Raw genomic sequence first — 13,865 nt, forward strand, 5'->3', positions numbered from 1 at the left:
ACTGCAGAGTTAGGGCCAGATGTATCAAAGGGTTTTACCCATTCTGTGTCTATGGGAAAATGCGTTGGTACATATGGCCCTTGGTTATTTATCGGATGCATAAATAACTCCTTTCACGGGGTTTTGGGGAGAAGATGCAGATTTTGGAATTTACCACACCAAAATCTGCATGGTATGATACACAGCGCTGGTGGCGCCACGTGTGACAGTCTTTTTGGGAGGCCCACCCCCCCACTTCCATCTACATGCATTCCCTCACTACCACTGTCCAAGTGTGCCCCTCATCTTTCCATAGCTCCTCTCTGACATCCATTTCAATTTTTTATAGCGCTACTCTTAGTTCACTTACACTCAGTCCAGGCGTGGCTCCTCCGCTAGGGTGGAGGATCGTCCCCCCCCCACCAGCAGCTGCAAATCTTTTGCTAAAAAATGTTAAGGTCATTGCCGCCCTACCCTGCGCCATGGTGTGGCGTATTTTAAATACGGAGCACACTTGATTGCGGTAGGGGGGCGCTAAGGGGGCGCAAGAAACGTGGCGCTGCACTGGGTGCAGCGCCACTTTTCTAAAATCTGCCTCCCAGTTTTGTGATCTGCATGGCACACTTTCTTTGCAACAGCACATTAACTCTTCAGCTCTACTTTATGATGAGTCAAAACTGGTACTAGAAAAACTGGATCTCTCACCAGTAGGAACGTCAATCACCAGAGTTACCTTGACATATTTATTGCTGCCTGAAAACTGCTTGAGGAACAAGAAAGTTCAAGTGCTTTTAAACCTAAGTATTATTTTTAAACACAGCCCTCCACCCCCAGTCAGCCCCAGGTGCAGCTGCACCAGTCGCACTGCCCTGAAGCCGGCCCTGGTAAGGTAAATATCAGTACACTTTTCTCCTGTTACATTCCGGCAGGTTTAAAGAGTGAGCATTAACATCTCACTAGCCAAGCTCAATATGTAGTTATGTTAAAAATGCACATTCCTGGTGGCGTTTAATTTTGGCCAACTTGAACCAATATGCACGAAACATTTTGCAAATCATATGTCACTCCTGTTTGAATGGGTATCTGGAGTCTGGTGATGGTTCACCAAGGTGTCAAACATTTTAAAGGGTAAGAGGGTAGGTCCAAGAAATAAATCAAATGGATTTGTTGGCAAGAGATATTTTTTGTCTGCCCTTAGTCATTTTACAGCATGGGCAAAATAACCAATTGACCAGGGCCCCATCTCTCAAGAGACCCCCTTGTGAGGTGATAACGTCAGACCCACGATAAAAATGGTGTGTATAAAATATATTCATTTTTCAAATTGGACATTGAGACATGCACACTTCACACAGCCTTTAGCATGCATTAACCAACCTTAATGATTGGGCTTTCAGGCAGTTGATGGCGGTAGTAACTTTAGGCCATATGTATGAAAGCTTTTTCCCATAGGCACAGAATGGGTAAAATCCTTTGGTACATCTGGCCCTTTGTTTTAAAAAAATGATTCTTTCCTACTTAAGTCTACGATTTTACTTCACCTCACCTCTTCTACCTCACCTCCTCTCTTTTTTTACCTCTACCATTGCTCTACCTATCTATACATATGTAATTTATGTGCATGTAGCTCAATTCCCTCTACCTCATCTCTATCTCCCTCAAGTCTCTCAATACACACCTCTCCACCATTCTCTGTGCCTAGCTCTACATCCCTACTAGGCCCGTGCAGGGAGTGAGTCTTTGGAACTCCACGCTCCACCTGGAGCGCAGAGTAAGTCCAAAAACTCTGCTAGCTCCGCCAGCGGAGCGGAGCTCACCCAGTGCACGCTACAGCCCAGTATGGGCTGCACAGCGCAAGTGCAGACAGTCTGCAATTTGGGCTTCGCACATCCGAAAAACAGTTTTCTTGTTGCAAATGAAGCATGATACAGTAATGGTTATGGTTGTGTTGTCAAACCAAAAACAATTTCATAAATCTGAAAGGTTCTTAACACTAACCCATTTTTTTAATTAAGAGAAAATTTCCAAATGTTCCTCAGCAACTGTACTATACTGACTGTAACTGTACAACCCAATATGAAACATTTCTCATCACCTCCTGTATGGCTACATGGACACAACAAGGTGCAAAAGACATTTTCCTAGAACTGCCCAGCTGACCAGTAGCAACAGAACATGGACACAGGGCCGGCTTCAGAACTTGTGGCGCCCTGTGCAACAGTTTACTGTGGTGCCCCCACACCATGACCTCCTCCTCGGTTTTACTCACTACCACCCGGCAAATGTGCCCCTCATCTCTCCATCACTCCCCTTTCACATACATACATATGTTATAAAGCACTTCTAAAGGCTGGCTTTACTAATCCACTCAGCTAGCCACTTAAAATATAGGGGCATATTTAAGAGCCCCTAGCGTCATTCTAATGTCACATTAGCGTAATTTATTTTTTACGCTAATGTGGCATTAGAAGGCCAAAAACGCAGTGCCATATTTACAAAGTGGCACAATGCATGTATTGCGCCACTTTGTATCCCTTTGCGCTACATTATGCCTGCACCAGGTATAATGTATGCAAAGGTGGCATTCCCCCGTTAGGTGGGGCCAAAAAAATGGCGCAAAGAAATCGGACAGATTTCTTTGCGTCATTTATTTCTGGCACTTTTAACGCCTGCTCAGAGCAGGCGTTAAAAGGAGACATCTGTTGGTTACAATGGGTCTCTGGGTGCTTTGCAGGATTAGCATCAACAGTTTTTACGCTAATCCTGCAAAGCGCCAGACTAGCGTAAAAAATTTGGACACTAGTCATCTAACTACCGCCATGTTGCGCCGTATTTTAAATACAGCGCACACATGGTGGTGCTAGGGAATCGCTAAGGGGCGCAAGAAAAGTGGTACAGCACTGTGTGCAGCACCACTTTTTTCAAATATATATTTAAGATCCCCTAGTGCCATTCTACCGCCACATTAGTGTAATTTCTTTTGAGTTAATGTGGCGTTAGAAGGCCAAAAATGCTGCACCATATTTATAAAGTGGCGTAATGCATGCATTGCGCCACTTTGTAACCCTTTGCGCTACATTACGCCTGCGCCAGGCATAATGTATGCAAAGGGGGCATCCCCGTTAGAGGTGCCAAAAAAATGGTGCAAAGAAATCTGACAGATTTATTTGCGTAATTTTTTTCCTGCACTTTTAATGCCTGCTCAGAGCACACATTAAAAGGAGGCTTCCATTGGTTACAATGGGCCTCTGGGTGCTTTGCAAGATCAGCGTCAAAATGTTTGACGCTAATCCTGCAAAGCGCTGGACTAGTGTAAAAAATTCTGACGCTAGTCCCCTAACTACTGCCATGGTGCACCGTATTTTAAATATGATGCACAAATGGTGGCATTAGGGGGGCACTAGGAGGGACACTAAGGGGTGCAAGAAAAGTGGCACTGCACTGTGTGCAGCGCCACTTTTCTTAAATATGGCCCAAAGTTCAGTTTTTTGCAGCAGGCATATTAACCCTCTATGCTACTTTATGTTGAGTCAAAGCAGCCACTAGGAAAAACTCCCATCTCTTCTCTCTAGCAGTAACATCAATCACAAGAGGTATCTTGACATTTTAATTGTTTCTTGAAGGCTAAACGCAGAAGGAACTTTTCAGCAGGTGCTTTTAAATCACAAGTTTTGGAAGTTATTGCTAAACACAGCGCACCCAAGAGGTCAGTGCCCGGTGCCGTCGCACCGCTCGCACCACCTGAGCAGGCATTAAAAGTGCCCAAAAAAATGGCGCCAGGAAATCTCTTAGATTTCTTTGCGCCCGTTTTTTGCCCCCCTCAATGGGGTAACACTCCTTTTGCATACATTATGCCTGGTGCCGGCATAATGCAGCTCAAATGGTTACAAAGTGGTGCAATGTATACATTGCGCCACTTTGTAAATATGACGCAGCGTTTTTGGTGTTGGAATGGAGCTAGGGGCTCTTAAATATGCCCTCAATCTCTTTTTAATCTTTATCTCTCTATCTCTCTAATTTTCTCTGCCTCTATTCTATGTAGCTTGTCTTTCTATATCTCTTCACATTTTGTCCCTCTCTCTGTCACCACTCTCTCTCTACCTAGCATCTCTCCTTACATTCTTCTGTCTTTACTTCTCTCCTACTCACTTCATGTTCTACTTTATTTCTCTCTCTACCCGCACACTTCAGAATACCTCATCACTTTCCTTCCCTATACATTCCCTCCTCCTATCTCTAACTATCTCTACCTTACTTTAAGATTTGACCTATCTCTCTGTTTTTGTTTTATCTACCTACCTCTTCCTCATTCTACCTCTTTGCATCTTTCTTCCTGGCTACCTTACCTATTTCATTTTACTTTATGCATCTTCCTTCCTCACCAGTGCCCCTACCTGATCTCCATCTACACTTTCCTTCTCCCTCTACTGTGCCTCACACTTTACAGTTCACTTTAACTGTCTTCCACCCCTCCCATTCCTTGTACTCAGTATAGTAGGAGTTCCTTGTGTATCCAGAGAAGTGGAAAGAAGAGAGGACAGTCAAGGTATGGGAAGAGAATTAAGGAGAAACTTGTGAGATTTTTCCCCATGAACAGTAAAAAAACAATCTTCAGAGCAGCATATTGATTTTTACTGTTGAGGCAACGATGCCAGTTGCAAAGGGGGACTGAGGCAATTAACACAAACATTCGCCCTTCTTGTGCCTTTGATGCAATTATTGCAGCAGAATGGTTAGGCACTGAATTCAATATATAAAATGTTGTTTAGCAAGATTATATGCAAACATAAAGAGAAATGTATTCACCGGGGGTTGTTCATGCTTTTTTTTTCATATTTGGCTTTCAGACCCTAACAGTATATGCTTTTTGGTTGATCATGTACATCCCATGTTTAGAAAAGATTGACATATAATTCAACATTGTTTGACACCACGATGGCTTGAATTAGCTGAAAATGAGTACAATATTCAAAGCTGTGCCTGACAGGTGGTCACAAAATATTTTCTGCCCACTGCCCCGAAAGATCCTGAGGATGGCACTTCTGTCCGTTGACAGTACTGGACAGTTTAACAATAATCTGGCATGTGAATAGAAGTGAAAATAAAAGACTTGCCTTGAAAGCTGTTGACCTGCCTTGCTGTTTTTCAGGAAAATTGGATCGAGGAGGCATGGCCACAACTGCAGTGGTAACATCCAGAATAAAAGGATTGTGGCACTTATCTCGTAGGCTTACACCTCTGAACTGTGACCTGAGATGCACATGGTTAAGAGAGATCAGATGTGAAGAAGACATAAAGCATTTCTGCAACAAACGATTGCCTTCAGTTGAATATAGGTTACCCAGTAAGTGGCAAATTTCCCTTTGCCCAATCTGAGGCAAAAATAGGTACAGAAGGAGCTGCATGATGGTAAAAGCTGTGACCGACTGAACAAATGTGGAACAGGAGAGTTTATCTGACAAAGTTCTAAATGTGATCTCTGGGTTTTGAGCGGGAGAAATAAATCATAGTGGTAATTTTAATCCAATCATAGACTGTGATCTGGATGCAATGCTGGATATTTACAAGTGAGGGCAGAACTAAAGCTATGCGGAGAACATGCAGGCTAGACTGGTTTAGTAGAAATACTGCTTGAGAGTATTCATTGTCACTCACATGTTATGCAAAGATCATATACATGTAAGGCAGAAACTTCAACCCAATATTGGAACGTTGGGTCCTCCATTAAAACAATGAAGTGGCTTAGGGCTTATAATGCCTGGTAAAAACCTTCTGTTCTAACATTCCAATCATTGCCTTCCTACCCTCAGATGGAATGCTCTAATAAACGTAGAGCCCTTTTGTCTCAGTTTATACCTGCCACAGCTTGGGCATATAACTCGGGTTCAGGGGCTTTAGCAACCATTATAGCTGGTTAAATGGCTATATTATATATGTCTCAATGAGAAATGCCAATCAAACATATCCATCATATATTTTTCGAGTATACTGCTCACCCATAGGGTCTCAAGGCACTGAGGGGTGTGTCCTCAGAGATCAGTTGAAGAGCCAGGTCTTAAGGTCCTTCCTGAACTGAGACAGTGATGGCGACTGTCTGAGGTGGGGAGGTAAGATGTTCTAAGCTTTTGCTGCCAGGTATGTGAAAGATATTCCTCCAGCTGAGGACTTCTTTATGCAGGGTACGTCGGCAAGTGACTGCTGGGATGAGCAGAGATGTCTGGAAGGGGTGTACCAGGTGATTTAGTGGTTGAGTTAGCTGTTGTGGAGCGCTCTGTAGGTGTGTTTGAGGAGTTTGAAGTTGATCCCTTTCTCGACGGTGAGCCAGTAGAAGTTTTTCAGGTGTTCTGAGATGTGTTCTCGACGGTCGATATTTAAGACGAGTCTGGCAGCGGCATTCTGAAACAGTTGCAGCTTGCTCAGGTTCTTCTTGGAGGTTCCGGCATAGAGGGCATTGCTGTAGTCAAATCTGCTCGTGATTAGGGTGTGTGTCACAGTTTTTCGGCAGTTTGTTGGTATCCATCTAAAGCTCTTCCATAGGAGTCAGAGGGTGTGGAAGCAGGTTGAAGCGACGGAGTTGACCTTGCTGGTCAGGGTGAGCGCTGAGTCAAGGATGAAGCCGAGGTTTTGTGCATGGTATGTGGGGGGAGGTGCCTGCTGAGTGTTGAGGGCCATCATGAGTCATCCCAGGCTGAGTAGGAAGATTCCAGGATGAGGATCTCGGTTTTGTTGGAGTTCAGCTTAAGGCAGCTCTCCCTCATCCAGGTGGCGACTGCTTCCTTTCCGTCCCTGAAGTTCTTCCTGGCTGTTGAGAGGTTCTCGTCGGGGAGATGATCAGCTGGGTGTCATCAGCATAGGAGACAATGTTCATACCGTAGTTCCTGATGATAGGGGCGAGTGGGATCATGTAGATGTTGAACAGCGTGGGGGTCAGCGATGATCCCTGGGTACTCCACAGCTGTAGGTTATGACAGGTGTGGTTGAAGCCTGACTTTATATGTTCTGCCTGTCAGGATGGAGTGTATCCATCGAAGGGCCTTGCCGCATATACCTACTGTGTGGAGTCTGGCGCAGAGGGTGCGGTGAGATACTGTATTGAAGTTGGTTGAAAGATCAAGCAGGATGAGTGCTGCTGTTTGTCTGCAGTCGAGGAGGGAGCGGATGTCATCTGTGGTGGCGAGCAGGGCCGTTTCGGTGCTGTGGTTAGTTCTGAATCCTGATTGGGAGATGTTCAGGATATTGTTGTCCTCGATGTGTTGGCGTAGCAGTGTTGGTTGCTTTCTGGGAAACCTTAGTTTGTAAAGGCAGCAGCGAGACAAGATAGTAGTTCTTGAGAACCGTTGGGTCGGCTGTGGCTTTGTTCAGAAGTTGGGGGATCTCAGCATGATTCCAATCTTCGGGGTAGGTTGTTGACTCTAGGGAGCAGTTGATGGACTTGCAGAGTTAAGGCGCGATGGAGGCGCTGGCCTTGTTGCAGATGTAGTGGGGGCAGGGGTTAGTAGGGGCTCCAGAGTAGATGCTGCTCATTATGGAGTGGGTCTCATCCATCGTGAGGGGGTCCAGTCATTCAGGAGTCGTGAGGGTTCAGAGGATCCTGGCAGGGGTGTTGTTGGTGTGTTCAGAAATTCTTGGGGTCCAAAGCTGTCCTATATGTCTTTGATCCTCCCATGGAAGAAGGTGGCCAGTCTGTCACAGAGTTTCTGAGATGGAGGGATGTTAATGGTCTCGGCTTGTGATTTGGCAAATTCTTTTATGGCGCTGAAGAGTTCTTTATTGTTGTGTGTTGTGGAGTAAATGTGGTCCTGTTGGGCGGATTTCCTGGTGGACCTGATGAGGCCATGGTGGGATCTTGTGGTGGATTTGAAGGTTGCAAGGTCTTCCAGGGATTTGTTGTTTGTTGAGCTAGGGTGTCGGTGCAGTCGGTGAATCATTTGTGGAGGTTGCTTGCTGAGGTGTTGGCATCTGTTGTGTTGGGGTGGTGATTTGCTGAGGGTGTTGATGAGTTGCTCCTCTAAGTTCTGGTTCCATTTCCTGTAGAAGGGGTGCATCGTTTGAGTGTGCGCTGTAGACATGGAGATGGAAAAGTGGATGCAGTGGTGGTTGGTCCAGTGTAGCGGGGTGAGTCAACGATGATGACGTTGCTGCTGGAGGAGAAAATGGGGTCGAGAGTGTGTCCGACGGTGTGCGTTGGTGAGGTGACCAGTTGCTTGATGCCAATTGTGTCCAGGTTCTCGAGTAGTGATGTGGTTTGGGGTCGCTGAGATTGTTGAAATGGAAGTTGAGGTCACCAAGGAAAATGTAGTTGCTGGAGGTGAGTGTGTGGGGGTCTATGATGTCGACGATGGGGTCGCTGAATGCTGGGCATGGTCTGGGTCATCTGGAGAGGAGGGTGCCACAGTTGGTGGTCTTAAAAATGGTGTGCACTTGGAAGTGGAGGTGCTCCATGAGGGGGTGACATCCTGTGTGTTGATCGTCAAATGGAGGGTGGTCTTGTGGGCGATGGCTATGCCGCATCCTGGTCTGGATGGACAGTCTTTTCAGAGCCACTTTTAGTCGCTGGGGATGGCGATGGCGATGTCCAGTCCGGATGACGTGTTTGTCCATGTCTTGGTGAAGAAGGTGATATCCGGGCGACTGGTGTCTATCAGAGTGAAAGGAGAGAAAAAGAGAGAAAACAGTCAAAGTACAGAAAACAAGGATGTAAAGACAAAAAGGCAAACAGACCTGGCACAGCTGGCCACTGGGCCACCGCGGATGAGGCACAGGTGGGTGCCTACGGGTGGAGGCGGGCTCAAACAGAGAGACAGCAGCAGTTGCAGCAGCAGCAGTGGCCATGCAAGAGGGAGCGATGGACACTGGCCAGAAAGGTCAGTGAAGTCGCCTTACGCCTCAGTTACTGTGTCTTACCATACTTCTTTATCACTAGTGTTGACTCAGTGTGAGGCCAATTCAAATAAGCATTCACACATCCAACAGGTCGGACTTTTATGTGGTAAGGCATGTAAACTCACACATGCACAAAAGCTTTGGTGGTGATAATGGTGGTGTCATTGTAGTGGTGATGGTGACAGTGGTGTTTAGTAATGGTGGTGGTAATGATGGTAATATAAGTGTTGATGGTAATGGTGGTGTTGGTAATGATGATGGTGGGACTGGTGGTGCCGAGAAGGTGGTTACTGTATTGGTTCATATTTGAGTTGTGAGAAAAACTGTAAAAAATGCCTCCAGTAAAAATAATACAAAAAAAGGTTCTCTCTGTTCATAGTGTATGCATGAGATACTGAATTGAATGTCTGATGATTAAGTGTATTGTTCCAATGTAAAATAGTTGAACAGGCGTTGCCATGCAGGTACTCTTTGGGAGGCGGAATGATACACTAATTAGCCAATAGCACAGGGTGAGAGAATAGTACTCTTTGAGATGGAGCAGTACTCCCCCAGATGGAGCCAGAGCCCTCTATTGTATATATTTAAAAAAACTAGCAACCATACCTCTTGTTGACAGTTGCACTGTCAAGCCAGATCTGAAAATACAAGTTAGACACTCCGAAAATATTTATTTAAAGGCAAATTTGTGAAAATAGAATAAAGTCATACAAAAGGTAGGAATAAAAATCCTTAGGGTCAGAGGTCAACTCAGTATTGAGGAACAATGAGAAATAATCACTTCTCATGGTCGGGCACAACAAAGGAAAATGTTGGGCTAAGCAACCAATGGTGCAGGTAAATATTCTAATACATTGAGAGGATCAGGAGCTCATTGAGGTTTCAATCACATGGGTCTTCCGATAAAACTACTAACAGTTGTAAGATTGGGATCATCAACCACACAAAAGAGTGACTCCCTTAAAAGATTGGAATTAACTGCATTAAGCAAGCAACAAACTGTTAGTTAAACATCTCATTAACAAAATGGTGTTGGAGATTAAAAGACTTGAATAATAAGAGCCCGGACTCAGACAGGTTCACTGTCACCCTTTACAAAACAATGGCTTTTTGTATGATCTGTTTAACCACTTCAAGTCTGCAGTTTTAGTCATGCCAACTGTGCTCTAAACAATGCTTCCCATCATTCCTAAGACAGGTAAAGTCCCTACATTGTGTAGCTCGCATCATGTGAACCATTGATTACCATAATGTACACTTTTCTACCAAGATTCTGGTCACCGACATTGATGTGCCTATTGCACATGTGAGCTACTGTGACCAATGACCAATCAATTTTCACTGGAGAATGGCAATACCAGAGGGCTAGCCAAAAGACTGCCAACCAAACAGACCATACTCAGAAGGAAGACTACCTGAATATTGCAGACAAAATATTGTTGCCCAAAAATATCATGAACTTGATTACCCATCTTTTTGAAGAAACTTATGATGGAAAATTGTTTTCTCTTGCTAGTGCCTTCTTCATTAATTGAGCATCGGAAAGGAAGACCTTATCGGCTGTTCACTGCCTGTCATTCTTTTCAGAAATTACATTTTGCTATTTTAACTTCTTGCCTACAGTTTTAGCTGTGTGTTGTCAAAGACCTATTGTATGCAATATAATACATAAAGTAGTCTTTGGGTCCTTGTTCATGATAGGGTAGCTTTCCTGTCTATCTCGACCCACTGTTCCTTATTCAATTGATTTTCTATTCTATTCTATACAGTGGAGTTCACACTTAACTCCACATATATGTACATTGCTAATATATGTATATCTTCAAGGTGGCTCTATGTGAAGTTAACAATGGTAAATCTAGACTTACCTTCCTGATATTTTATTTCTCTATAGGAAGGCCATGATGTTTTTGCATGACAATACCTCTGTCCTTCTTGCTTTGATATTCAACTCATTCAGACAGAATAGGGACGGAGTAGCAATGCTGCTGATCATTGAAAAAGCTCAGTTGTGGAAAAATATGGGAAATAATAGATTTGAGGACACCTTCAGAAACTGTGTGATGGAGATGCACACAATTCCATCTTCATGAGGGCTTATGGATAGGGGAACATCAGGGAAGATCCATCAGCCACACAACACTATTCAGCAATTTCCCATGTCTTTCCGCACGTTCCCTCTTTTAATTCTTTGGCACCAAACCTAATAGGGGTAGGGAAATATAAGCCAGGAGAGAATTTATACAAGTATTCTTGCTCACTGATGTACTGATTACTCTGAAGAATCTTGTTAGATCCTTCAGGTCCTTGATTGAGGAACTACAGACCAACAACCAGTAGAACAATTCAAGATAATGTTTATATGGAGAAGCCATCAATATGATATATCAAAATGTCTTAGACATAAATAAAGCATGAAATAGCTATTGTGTCTTAAATCTTGTATACCAAAATATCATCTGGTTGGGTAAAGATTTTCCATTATTAACACAAGTGGGGAAATATTTTTTAGCTGATATTTAGGAATATTTGTCAGATGATATTCTAACAGTGATATTCTGGTACTACACCATCAGAACTTACCAGAAAAGAGGGGCAGAAAGTATCAGGTTATTGCCCTTTCAGGATGTCTCTTAAAGCCATATGATACCTGGGAATGTGTCTGACATCTAACTACCATGAAATCTACGATGTCAAATACCAAAGGCTCTTTGAAGATCGGCACAGTGACATAAGCAAGAGACAAAACTATACAACGTTTGAGCTCAGTATGACTAATGCCTTTAAATTGTACCGCCAATTTAGCTTCCCATATGCTTCTAACGTTCTACTGGATCGTTCTTCAAGATTGACACAAACGCAGAATAAGATATCCATCTTAACTTTAACTACACAAACATTAGAAAATCTAAAGTTATAGTTATACCTTAAATTTATAATTTGCGCACCATCTTCAAATTATATTAACTCGCACACCTCAATACACAGTGTAGTAAACTCAGTAGCCACAATACATGAACTATTACCCACTACAAATTGTGTGATTTACGATGTCATAAATGTTGTTATGAATGCTATTATTTCAGATGGTATAACTGATGTTATATGAAAGGGTATAAGCAGTGCATGGAGAAGGTGGAAGTTATAGTTAATTTAGTATGGCCACCAAGTTCACTACACTGTTAATCGAGGTGCGCAAGTTATAATAATTTGAAGGTAGTTTGTAAATTAGAAATGTAATATATAACTATAATTTTAGAATTTCTAATGTTTGTATCATTAAAGTGTGGTTTCTTGAGAAAGAATAAATAAAGGTATGGCAATCTAAAGGTGGTGCATAAATTATAAATTTAAGGTATAACTACAACTTTAGAATGTCTAATGTTTGTGCAGTTTAAGTTTGGTTTGTATAGAAAGATTAAATAAAGATTTCCCAACTACAACTTTAACCTTTGATTTTTTCATTTGATTTAATAAAAAAAAAAAAATGTATCTAAACCATAGAGTCCAGTGCCTTTGAGTATATTGTCATTAGGTAGAAAGTCATACAGTATAGTGGAGGAGAGTGTTTTACATTGAAGTGTCACAGAGTGTAGTGTTGTAGAGTGGATTGGAGTGGATGAGAGTGGAGTGGCGTAGTGAACAATAAAGGGGGTTATTCTAACTTTGGAGGAGTGTTAATCCGTCCCAAAAGTGACGGTAAAGTGACGGATATACCACCAGCCGTATTACGAGTTCCATAGGATATAATGGACTCGTAATACGGCTGGTGGTAAATCCGTCACTTTTCCGTCACTTTTGGGACGGATTAACACCTCCTCCAAAGTTAGAATAACCCCCAAAGTGTCAGAGTGGAGTGGTCTGTTGTATAATGGAGTGGCATGTCATAGAATGGAGTGGTGTGTTGTGGATAGGAGTGTCATCCAGTTGCAGAGTGGGGTGAAGTGTCGAACAGTTGAGTGGAACGGAGTAGAGTGGAGTAGGGTAGTGTAGAGTGGAAAAATGGCATAGAGTGGAGTGGCATGTCATAGAGCAGAGGAGCGTGGAGTGTGCAGTTGAGTGGAGTGGTTTAGCGTAGAGTCAAGTAAAGTCTCATAATTTGGAGTAGTCTGTTGTAGAGTAGACTGAAGAGGCATAGAGTCGAGTAGCATGTCGTATAGTAGAGTGGAGTACCATAGAGTGGAATATCACACAGTGGAGTGGCATAGAGTGGAGTGCCATACAGTGGAATAACATAGAGCAGAGTGGCAAAGAGTGGAGTGGCATAGAGTGGCATGGCATAGAGTGGAATAGGGTACAATGGAGTGGTGTAGAGTGGAATGGCATAGAGTGTAGTAGCATAGAGTGGACTGGAGTACAGCGGAGTGACATAGACCACATTAGTGTAGAGTGGAGTGGCGTAGAGTGGAATAGCGTAGAGTGGGGTTGCGTACAGTGGAATACCATACATTGGAATGGCATAGAGTGGAATAGCATAGAGTGGAGTGGCATAGACTGTAGTGGCATATAGTGGAGTGGCATCAAGTGGAATAGCATATAGTCGAATGACGTACATTGGAGTGTGGTAGAGTAGAGTGACATGTCATAGAGTAGAGTGGAGTGGCATACAGTAGAGTGGTATAGACTAGAGTGGCACAGAGTGGAGTGCCGTAGAGTGGAATAGCATAGAGTTGAGAGGCGTACAGTGGACTGGCATACATTGGAATAGCATGGAGTGGTGTGGCATTGAGTGGTGTGCCATAGAGTGGAGTGGCATACAATGGACTTGCGTACAGTGGACTGGCGTAGAGTGGAGTGACATACTGTTGAATAGTATAGAGTGAAATGGCATAGAGTGGAGTGGCATGCAATGGAATAGCATAGAGTGGAGTGGCATACATCGGAGTGCCATAGACTGGCGTGGCGTAGAATGCAGTGGCATAGCGTGGAATACCACATAGTGGAGTGGCATGGAGTAGATTGGTTAGAATGGAGTGTCGTAGAGTGGAATACCATACCGTGGA

The sequence above is a fragment of the Pleurodeles waltl genome, chromosome 8, assembly GCF_031143425.1.
Source record: "Pleurodeles waltl isolate 20211129_DDA chromosome 8, aPleWal1.hap1.20221129, whole genome shotgun sequence".
Classification (NCBI taxonomy): Eukaryota; Metazoa; Chordata; class Amphibia; order Caudata; family Salamandridae; genus Pleurodeles; species Pleurodeles waltl.